The sequence below is a fragment of the Mauremys reevesii genome, linkage group 4, assembly GCF_016161935.1.
Source record: "Mauremys reevesii isolate NIE-2019 linkage group 4, ASM1616193v1, whole genome shotgun sequence".
Classification (NCBI taxonomy): Eukaryota; Metazoa; Chordata; order Testudines; family Geoemydidae; genus Mauremys; species Mauremys reevesii.
Window position 1 is genome coordinate 141,931,268 of NC_052626.1, and position 12,044 is coordinate 141,943,311.

The following is a 12,044-nucleotide window of genomic DNA, read 5'->3' on the forward strand; positions in this document are numbered from 1 at the left end:
GCTGTGACCTCTGCGGGTCAGTCTTTTGAGATTTCACCCAGCTCCTAGTGACTGTATCTCTTAGTGGGAGAACTGTCTACTGCATACCTAGGCAGAGTGGGTGCATTCATGTGATCTTGAAGCCTTTCCCCTCCCCAGCTAGCTGTCAGGGGAGAGTTCATTCGGACTCTGTTTACATTAGAATCGCAGGATTGGAAGGGACCTCAAGAGGTCATCTAATCCCGCCCCCTGCACTCATGCCAGGACTATGTATCATCTAGACCATCCTTGACAGGTGTTTGTCTAACCTGCTTTTAAAAATCTCCAGTAACAGAGATTCCACAACCTCCCTAGGCAATTTATTCCTGTGCCTAACTACCCTGACAAGTAGAAAGTTCTTCCTAATATCCAACCTAAACCACCCTTGCTTCGATTTAAGCCCATTGCTTCTTGTCCTAACATCAGAGGTTAACAAGAACAATTTATCTCCCTCCCCCAAGTGTTGCTTCATTTTATTGTTCCCAGTCAGTAGAAGGAGTGCATACCATTTATTTCATTTATTGCATTTTAATAAGGAATGCACTTTGCATTACCTGAACTAGCCACTGGGTGTCAGGGTAGCACCACAAGAAAGACCAAGATCTCAGAAAAATGCTTTCCTGATTTTACTCCCTCATCACGTTGAGCTGTGTGTATAATTTGCTGTAATGGGGACTAATAGATAATGAGCTGAGACTGTGGATAAGAAAGGGACATCACTCTTGTAACCAAATTCTGCCCTGAAGCCAATGAATACACCTCAAACATCACCCCAACACTCAGTGAGACTTTATTAAATGTATCTCAAATGTATCTAGTCATTTTACATTAAACCTGGAGCTTAAGCCTCCATCCTCCAAGGCCCAGGTCCCCTCCGATACAATGCTAGAGTGCTTGCTGAATCAGTACTCCAACCTCAAGCTCCAGGGCCAAAGGCACACCTAATCCTACACCCTGGGTCGCTCAAGATCAAGGTCACTCCCAATCTAGTGTCATGACCGTCCTTGCCTGAGATCTAGTGCTAGAGTCATCCACAACTCCGTACAACAACCCAGCAATCCCCTCAAAACCCAATGCATGAATGGCCCATTGAAGCACAATCAGCACTCCTCGGTCCCAGATCAAATGCCCAAAATGCTACCCAATCCCCTGCTCTGAACTTTTCACCCCAGTCTAATGCAATGAGTTTCTCTCCCCCATGAGATCCCAGGCCTGAGCTCCTAATCAAGTTCCCAGCCAGGGAAAGAACAGGGTTTTATGTGGGGGAAAGGTAACCCCTTAAGATGCACAGCAAGTAGGGGCTGAACAGGGAAGGAGAAAATGGAACTTAGAGCAGAGAATTGTCATTCCCACCACACACCATTCAACCCCTCAAGGGAGCTGCCCTCGCCACAGTCTCAGTGTCCCATTCCCACCCCTGCTCAGCTGTCACTCTCTGTAATCCCCACCCCTGGGATAGCTCCGCCTTTCACAACTGTCATCCCCAACTGCCACGGAACCTACTCTCTCCAACATTCCATTGCTGCTCATGTCATAGCTCCAGCCAACTGTCATCCCCAATGGTACAAGGCCCAGCAGGATTCAAACCCAGGCCCACAGAGGTACCAGGCAGGGAACACTGCCACACTGCCACCTGACAGCTGCTGTAAGCAGCTTCACCACCCACGGCCCACTGAGGACACAGACCCCAGGAAGCCCCATCTCAAGGGGTCCGACAGGCTGCAGCCTCATGGCTCACCAAGGCACGGGAACATTTCCCATGCCTCAAAGTCCAGCTCTGCCTAAATGTTCCACGGGAGCATTACTGAATTCCCCCACAGTGGGCACTGGTGGATTCTGGTGCAGCAGACAACTTCACAGATGCCAATACAGCCCAAGCCTTGGCTATTCTGGTACAACAAAAAATGGTCCCCAACCTAGTGGACACTATAGATTGCTCACTCCTGTCAATGGGGCCAATAACACAGAAGATAGTTCCTTTGGAAGTTGTCATTTGGGACCGTTGGGAAATGCTTCTGTTTGGGATGATTTGCTTGCCACACTTCCCCATAATCCTAGGCATTTTGTGGCTGGAAGCTCATGATCTGCACATCCTTCAGTGTGAGCGCCCAGTTAGCTTCTGCTCCAAGTTCTGCCAGCAAGTCTGCCTCCATGCATCACCTAACAAACCCCAGAACCAAGAAACTACACACCAGGCCCTGGCCATGGGAAAGGTGAGACCATAGTAGACTTTGACAGTGTCCCCAAGTACAGCGAGTACAATGACATCTTTGAGAAGAATGCTGATACCCTACCGTCATACTGAGATTATGACCGCCAAGGTGCCATTTGGCTGTATTTACGCAATGGTGGAACCTGAGCTGACTGCCCTGTGTTCTTATCTCCAGGATAACCTGGCCAAGGGCTTCATCCAGCCATCTACTCCTCCTGGTTCTTTTTGTCAAAAAGAAGGATGGAACCTTGTGTCTGAGTGTGAATTACTGGGCCCTTAATCAGGCAACAATCAGGAATCAATACCCCCTTCCACTCATCCTGGAACTACTGGACTGTGTACGATTGGACCAGGTTCACAAAACTTGACCTGTGGGGAGCTTACAACCTGGTTTGGATCCTAACTGGGGATGAGTGGAAGACAGCTTTTTTAACCTGGTACAGCCACTACAATTACCTGGCAATGCCTTTTGTCCTCACAAATGCCCCTGCAATGTTCTAGCACTTTATGAATGAGGTCTTCCATGACATCCTAGACCAATACATTGTAGTCTATCTAGGCGATATCCTCATCTTTTCTGAGAATCTAAAGCAAAACACTATGCACGTCTGGTTGGTCTTGGAATGGCTCAGCCAACACAGCCTATATGCAAAGCTGAGAAAAGTGCAGCTTCAACCAGTTTTCCATGAAGTTCCTCGGCTACATCCTGTCCTCTGAGGGACTCCAAATGGACCCCTAGAAGGTGGAGGTGGAACAGACCTGGGCGTGCACACACCCCAAACATCAAGCAGCTACAATGCATTCTTGGGTTTGCTAACTTTTATAGGCAATTCATCTCTAGGTTTTCAGGCCAAACTGCCCCACTGACAGCACTTCTTTGCAAAAACACCACCTTCACCTGGTCTATGGAGGAAACAATGAGTGTTTGAATAGCTCAAGATGATCTTTACCGGTACCTCATTCCTGGCCCATCCTGACCTGGCATGACTCTTTGTCATCAAGAGCAACACCTCCAATGTGGCAATTGGGGCCATACTCTCCCAAAGTTGTGGTCCCCAACAGCACCTCCTCCCTAGCATGTACCATTCACAACAGCTCATTCCAGCCCAACAGAATTATAAAATTCTAGATAACGAGCTTCTAGCCATCAAAGCAGACTTCAAAGGTCGTACTACTATCTGGAGGGTGCTCTGTACCCAGTACGGGTGAGGTCTACAGAGACCACAGAAACTTAAAGTACCTCTTCCAAGACAAATAGCTGAACCAGAGGAAGCTACACTGGGCCCTAACCTTTACATACTTCAATGTTGCCATCACATAACAATTGGGGGCCCAGAACAAAACCACCAATGCCTTATCCTGAGAAGGGGAATATCTTATCAGCCAAGGCACCCGTCTCCCCTCCCCCAAGCTGAGCCCCACACATTCTTAAACCCCGGAACTTCCTGGGTGCTGTGATTCCTCAAGATCTCATGTCACTGATCCACTCAGCTGCAGGGAAGGAGCCCCCTCCCAAGGAACCTGAGGCAGCAAACCATGGGCAACACCAGGCCCAGGATGTCCAGGGCCACTTGTATGTTCTACTGGGACCCACTCAGTTAGAGGCACTATGGTTGTCACATGACTCACTTTTAGCCATCATCTGGGTCACCTCAAGAGCTTCCATTTGGCTGACCACTCCTTCTGGTGGCTCTGAATGAGCATGACCCACTCATATGTTGATTCTTGTCAGGGATGCCACACCAAGATGCCACACTCAAAACCCCTCGGTGCCCTAGTGCCTTCTGAAACCCCATCCAGACTGTCATGCTGCCTGATATGGGACACATTTAAGAGCACCAATCTCAGGTCAGACTGCCAAAAAATAGGGCATGTACCCAAAATTGGTGGTATACTCCATCATAAGATTTCACCAAGCCAGTAACAAATGTGTGCTTCCAAAATACTACACTGGTTATCATGGAGACACAGACAGTCCCCTTAGCCCTTCATGCACCACCCCGACAAACCAGGTTTATGTGATAAATTATTAAAACAAGAAATTACATATATTAGGTTCTCCCAGTTCCAAAGAACCAGACACTCACCCCAGATCAATATGTACTTCTGGCTCTCACCCAAAAACCATGCTAGAACTAATCCTTTAGTAAACTAAACAAAAGGTTTATTAATATAAAAAAGAGAAGAGAGTTATTAAATGAATCATATACATTACAGAATTTGTAGATCAGGATAATAGCAGTGCTGTTAAATCTGCTAGCTTGCAGTAAGTTTCTCTTGATCACCCAAAAGACTAGGGGTCCTCAGTCCACTGTTCAAATATTCCCTTTGTTAGAAATCAAAGTCCAAATATGTGGAGCAGTAAAGAGGCTAGGGGATGATCGCACCATTTATATCCGCAGCCCATGTGCATGAAAAGTTACTGTCTCAAACATAGAGTCGGGGATCACATGTTCTATGTGCCCTGCTGAGTCACTGAACCTCCATTGTCCATATGCTCTTTGAGGTGTCCTCAAGAGGGCACCACTGGAAGAGTTGATTCTCCTTAATGGCCCATCAGCCACGGCTGGCTGGTCATGATGTAAATCTGTCTTGTGGGTGTTACCCAGGAACACAACATGTTTGAGATACAAACACATAGCAAAGATTTATAACTTCATATACAATGATAATACATACATATAAACAGATTACAACTTTTCCAATGTTACCTTACAAGGCATACTTTGTATAAGATTTATCACAATTGTGCAACAGTGTTGATACATCGTGTTTGCAACAGTGTTGATACCTTAATGTAAGCATGCATCTTTCTTTTTCTACAGTGTCATACAGACCCTCGGAAGCCATTACCCTGGACTTTAAAGTCGAGCTCCCCGTATCTAATGGGCACATTGTAGTCCTTACCAGGTCGACCAATTGCCAAAAATGGCCACTTCATTCCCATTGCACACCCACAGAAGAAACGGTTCAGCTCCTGGTCACTCAGGTCATCCATCTCCATGGACTCGTGGAGCAAGTCACAAGTGACTGCGGTCCATAGTTTGTGTCATAGTTTTGACGCAAAACCCTATGCTGGTTCGGGGTCCACGCTTACATATCCATCGCCTATCACTCACAAACTGATAGTAAGTCCAAGCCAGCAAATCTGGCCAGAGTGTGTTCTATGCAAACTGTGGCTTCCACACCCATCTCCACCTGCCATACCTGTCACCTTCACCAGTCCTGTGGCTGCCGACTGGATATGCCAGATCAACACGGTCCAAGAACTGAAGGCACATCTGAACAGGACCAAGGAAGATTATAAGCGATACACTGATACACCAGAAGGCCTGGCATTCCCCAGCAGGGAAGAAGTGTGGCTCCCAGCCCAACACCTCTACAAACACAGGCCATGTCATAAACTGGATTACCGATACCTTGAGCCACAGATAATCAAACCAGTGATCCTGAGGCTTCAATTACCTAGATCCCTCAAAATACACTCAATGTTCCATGTACCTTTGCTAAACCCTACATGGACAACCCCTTCACACACCAGGCTCAACTACTGCCCCCTCCAGCATGGATCCAAGGAGTATGAGAGCCACAAGATACTGGACTCAAAACATCAAACACAGCTACCACTGGGGTACCTTGTAGATTAGGAGCTATGGCCCAGAAGAGTGATTCTGTGAACCAGTGTCTCAAGTACATTCCCCTGACCTCATGGCAGGTTTCTACACAACCCATCTGAACAAACCCAGACTGGCAGAGGGCACCCCTCAAAGAGGTTGTGTGTAAATGTAAGGCCCAGATGTGGCACTCTGTACCTCAAAATAGCACCCTGGCATCCCCATATGCACCACTGTGATATGAATAGGAGATGTTTTGTACAAAGTACACCTTGAGAGGTATCATTTTAAAAGTCATGATCTGTTGAACATTACAATCCTTTTGGATTGTCTGTACTATCATTGTATGTGATGTTAGAAAGTATTGCTATATGTTTGTTACTGAAATACATGGTAAGTGGGAAACTCCAACAGCTGGTCTTTCAGTGGCAACAAAGGAGCAACTAACACTGACAAGACTAATGAGGAGTCCCTGTGGCACCTTAGAGACTAACCAATTTATTTGGGCATAAGCTTTCATGGTCTATAACCCACTTCATCAGATGCATCTAATGAAGTGGGCCATCTGATGAAGTGGGTTATAGCCCATGAAAGCTTATGCCCAAATAAATGTATTAGTCTCTAAGGTGCCACAAGGACTCCTCGTTGTTTTTGCTGATACAGACTAACATGGCTACCCCTCTGAAAACTGACAAGATTGATTTACATCAGGACCAACCAGGCATGTCTTGATGGTCCATCAAAAAGAATCCACTCTCCCAGAGACTCCTCCAAGAGGGCACATACACACTGAGGACTACCGAACCCCTATGTCACAGCAAGAATCTTTCTAGCAGACAGAAAGTATAAATGAGGGTCAATGACCTCACCACTTGGAATCTCTCCTCTCTCATCTCTACACCTGGAAGATCATTTGGAAAACAAAGATTTTGAACTGAGGAGATTGGTCCCAGGCTGAGAAGGAAATTCAGCCTGTATAATAAGAACTGTAAACTGCCTGGAACATCCAGTGGGGTGAGAAAAACTGTTTGATTCAAATTTTGTTTAGTCCGTAAAAGTCAGAATTTACACTGCAATTCTATTTTTATTTCTTATATAACCAATTTTGACCTCTGTGCCTAACACTTATCCTCACTTAAAATCTCTCTCTCTGTAGTTAATAAACTTTTTAATGTTTTATCCTTACCAGTGAGTTTGTCTGAAGTGCTTGGGGAATCTGCTCAGGTCCACACCTCCTTGAGGCTCCCAACTATCTATTGGTCTATCCAGAGCCTTCCCCAGAGGAAATGAAACCTGGGGAAGGGGGGGATTTACTTTATAGTCCTCCTTTTCTCAAAGAATCCCATTTCTAGGTCTCAGCTCCCTAGCAGGAGACTGATGGAATGTCCCAGTTCTTTATTTCTTCTGGTCCATAAAGAGAGCACTAGAGGCTAGCAACATGAGACACAACCCCTGGTCTTGCACCCACCCAGTCCTGGCTGCTGACTTTTGACCGTTTCTGGCTGTTCCTGATTGAGCAGGAAAGCACTGCGCCTCAAAATAAATCAATCACAACATTTAATTTAACTAAGAAAATATATGACAAGCTAAGCCAAGGGGCCTGGGTAGAAAATGAAGACTCAGAAGCCACCACTTCATAAAGATAACCCTCCAAGGGGAGGTGGCTGGGAGTGAGATTCATGCAATAGCACGGCTTGATTTGGGCTACTACTATTCCAAATCATTTTACCCCATTCCTTGCCCTGACCTTGCTGCCAAAGGCACCAAATTTGAAACAACAGCTGCTGAACTGCTGCCTAGTGGCCTCAGTTTCAGGCAGTTGCATACAGCACAGGACCAGCAGATGTGCTGAAAGACCCAAAGATGCTAGAGGGCAGGATAACTGGGGCTGCCGTATTTTGCAACCCAGTTCTGAAGGGAGTAGAGGACTATGTGCAATTCCTACTAGAGGGCAAATCCAAGCAACAGTGCTTTGTATGCATATGAAACAAGGCTTGTGGGGCTACCTTGAATACATCCATTTCTGAATCATCTTTGAGACTTGATATAACCCTCTAACTTCAAGCCAGGACACAGCAGTGCCAAATGCAATCGGTTATTTAAGTCATTGTCTTCTTAGTGAGAAGGATGCCAAGGGAACTGGTGTGAAAATAAGCAAAAAGCTGGGCTATGGCCTTTAGAAGAGTCTTAATGGAATCTGCCCACAGAAGGCCCTTTTAAACAGCAGGTAGGTTAAGAAGAACCTCACTGGGTTTAAAGGCATGGAGAGAATGGCAGGATAATGACAGTCTCATTAAAGCACAGTTCAGCCATCTATTGTCCATATGAATTGGGATTACCTTTTGGCATCGTTGAAAGCCCTTAATGCCTGTCTCCAAAACACTAACATGTAGACTTTCTTCCTATAGAGATTGAGTTTTCTGGGCAGGCATAGGCTCTGCCTCTCAGCTTTGATGAATACAACATGGTCACTACAGTTTGAATGTCAGGAGTTTGAAAGACTGTCCAGTTTAAGGATTGGGCCTAGACCCCCACCAGGCCAGAGAAGCCCAGAGACAGTCCATCACCTGGATGCGATATGAAAGTCCACATTCTACTGGGATCTCAGGGTCAGCTGAAGTGGTCTTACATGGAGATGTACCATGGGCACTACAAATATTATTGCAGCCACAAGACTCAATATTTGTTGCATGGTTCAAGCTGACACCAGCTCTTGCATATCCTCTGCCCCAGGCTGCTACTGTCTTAGATTCTGTCCAGGGGTGGGAAGGTTTTGGGTAGGTTCCTGTTGGGGATGAGTCGGTACTGTGGGGTTTAGGTTAAATTATCCAGTGTCTCTAACAGTGGTTTTATCTTTTGATTCTTTCCAGAACGGTGACCTTGACCAGCCAATTGTCTAAACAGAAGAACACAGACATTCCCCCGCTGCGGAGACAGGCTACAACTACTCAAGCATTCATGTCAACACATCAGGTGCCAACAAACACCAGACATGAAATTGGTTGTGTTGTTTTCCTGCCATGAATCTGGAGAGACATCCATTGACTGAGATGTATCCCTATGTGCAAGTAAGGCCCTGTTTATACTAGGGAGATTTTCTAAAAATTTCCCTTTTGAGTCTAACTGATGTTAGAAATGTTGGGAGCTGTACTGTAGATCAGATGCTGCTGCCGCCATTTATAAACATGATGTTATGAAACTGAACATAGGTAAGTTTAATTGACATTCAAAACAGTGTTAAAGGTGACACACACAGCTCTTTGGAATGTTTCTAACTCTCATACGTTAGCTTGCATTAAAGTCCTAATAAATTAAAAACAAGGCAAAAAGAAATTGTCTGTTTTTTATTCCTCCTTGAAGTTTGCATTTTGATACCCTCTTTTGCCCTCAGCAGCTCATGCAACTTGGTTTACTGCAAAATAAAGACATCACAGATCCTATGGACATGTGAATTACTGAGCTGCAATTTGAATCTTTTTTCCTCCCCCAATCTGCTGAGAGGCAGCATTGTAACAGCTTTAAGCAGGACAATGTAGCTGTGTGTTAAGTAGAAAGAGTGTTCCTAGATCTTGTCTAGGTAGGGGAAATTGATCGGCAGAGCTAGTCCAGTGTTATTTAGCTATTCTAGAATAACACCCCTTTGTAGACACTATTCTGAAATGAGTGATTTTTTTCTGGAATAATTACTCTGCAACCAGAACAGAGTAATTATTCTAGAAGTCACTTATTTGGGTATAGAGAGTATTCGCATGGGGGAGTTATTCCAGAATAACTATAGCAGAATATTATTTTAAAATAGCTGTACTGGTCAATTTCCCCCACAAACCTTTAGACTAGAGAAAGACATGTTATTTTTATCTGCTTGGAAAACAGCAGTAATGCCAGAGATAACTGTAACTTAAGTGCTTCTCACTTAAGATTTTCCTTGAAAGGGAGAACATTTTTGAATTTCAAAATGTGTGACAGGAAGGATTTTGTCAAAAAAATTAGTACAGAAGTGGATCTTTATGGATCACAAGTCTCAAACTGAAAACATAAACAAACTAAGAAAAAACTTTGCAGATTACTTATGAAAATGCCAGTGACCCATCCTCTACATTAGGGCTCCCAACATTGCTGACAGGAGTGGAGCCAGAAAATCGCCCTGGCATAGACAGAGCCAGAGCTTCTACAAGGTTCTGATCTGCTAATGGAAGGCAACTGGTTGTAAGTAGTGGGATGATTTCCAGGATGACTATCTTGAAGTCTTTTGGCCTGATACAGATTTGGGTCTCCAGATGTACTTTTTGATATTATGGGAACACAAGGAATAAAGCCCCTTCCCTCTTCATACTGTGGCATAGCCTCGAGAGGTCTCTTTTCCAGGAGACACTGGATTTTATGCAGCAGCTCTTCATAATAAAATGGTACCCCAGAGCATTCTCAAGGGAAGACAGCTGGAGGGTTTTTGAAAACCTGACTATGTAGCTTCACCATAAAATGCTCAGGACATAAGAACAGCCAGACCAGTGGTCCAGCTAGCCTAGTATTATGTCAGGTGCTTCAGAGGGAATGAACAGAACAGGATCTATGCATCCAAAGTGACCAGAGGCCTTTGGGAATAAAGGCTATCAACTTTACTGCCACCAATCAAAGATCCCGCCAGGCTAGTGAAAGTGATTAGCTGGCTAAATGCTCTGGAATTCTTCAAATTTCCATTGTTTTTTATGTCTGTAGAAAGAGGATGCTATACCTTACAAATTCTGCTACTGAGGTTAGGCACCCTGCATAGAGGAGTACTGCACATCCTTGAAACCAAATGTGTAAGTAAAATCTGGCTTACAAAGAGGAGTCTCCCCTTTCCCACCCCCCGGGGGTGGGGTGGGGGTGGGCAGGACCTAAGGAGCAGTACACAAACCTAAGAAACTGCAGGGTGGCCTGCCTCTCCTTGCCTTTTGTAAAGGCACCTCCACCTGTTCCCCAAAAAGGTTCTCTCCTGTGTAGGGTAGGTTCTCGTGCTTTTTTCTGGATCTCCAGTTGAAGCCAGAGGCCTGGAGCCAAGAAAATTGATGAGTGGCCACTCTAGAGGCAGCAGCTCTCGCTATTGTATTGCCCGTATCAAAGGCTGCTCAGACCTGATGCTGAGTCAGATCCATACCCTTGTTTTAGAATTCCTAGTGTTGATCCTGGAGAAGGGACTTAGCCAGGGAAGAAGCCTTTTTCCAAAGCTCAGCTTGCCCCTTTGGCCGTGTTTACCTAGTAATTCACAATATGAAGAGTTGTGGCTGCAAAATGGTACAGCCTTTATCCAAATGGATCCAAGCATCAAAGGGCATGGTTCTGGGGGATGGCACCATGGACCGTGCTCATCTGTCACCAAGATATTCCTGTTGCACAGGCACTGCCAGGGGAAGCTGCCTCCCCCACCCATAGGGCCAGAGGGGAGGGTTAGGGGAGGCAGCAGCAGGTGGCATTGGGCCCATCTCCACCATAAACCCTGTGCCCAGGAGGATCCCAGGTGGGAGGCCCCAGGAACTGTTGCCAATGGAGGTTAAGCGAAACCTTGCGCAAGGACGGCCTGAGAAGGAGGATTTCCCAGCTGCCTTCGGGGCAGGTGCCAGGTTAATTTCTCCTGCGCGCCAACTCCCAGCCTTTGAACTCTGAGACTACAACTCCCACAATGCGCTGCCCCGGAGCCAGAGCGCAAGCGCGACCGGGAGCGGAAGTGGGCGAACGTTCCGCAAGCCGCGCCCCCCTGCGCTGGCCGCCATTTTGTAACCGACTTTCACCCGCCGCCCGACAGGGCTTTTTTTTTTTTTCTTAAAGGAGAAGCGACAGCCAAAAAAACTCCTCCCCCGCTTCGGCACCGCGAGTGGCGGGGACGGTGCGAGAGCCAGAGCGGGAGGGTCTCGGGGGCAATCGGCTCCCTCGCGGCCTCTCCCACGGACCAGGGACTCGGGGGGACCAGAGGGGCCCAGGCTGCGGCGGGGGCGGTAGGAACCACGATCGTAACAGCAGAGGCTGGGGGAAGCGATTACGCCTGCGCGGTGCGCGCCCACCCTCCCCCGAGCCACGCGCGACGGGGGCTCCTGGGCCGAGGGGGTGAAAAGGTCACCGAGTCGGGCGCGAGACGCGGCTGTTAATCGGCTAGGGGGAGGGGGTCGCGGCGCGCGCCACGGTTGGGAACACCGACCGGGCGCGCGCGCTCCCGGGCAGCTGCG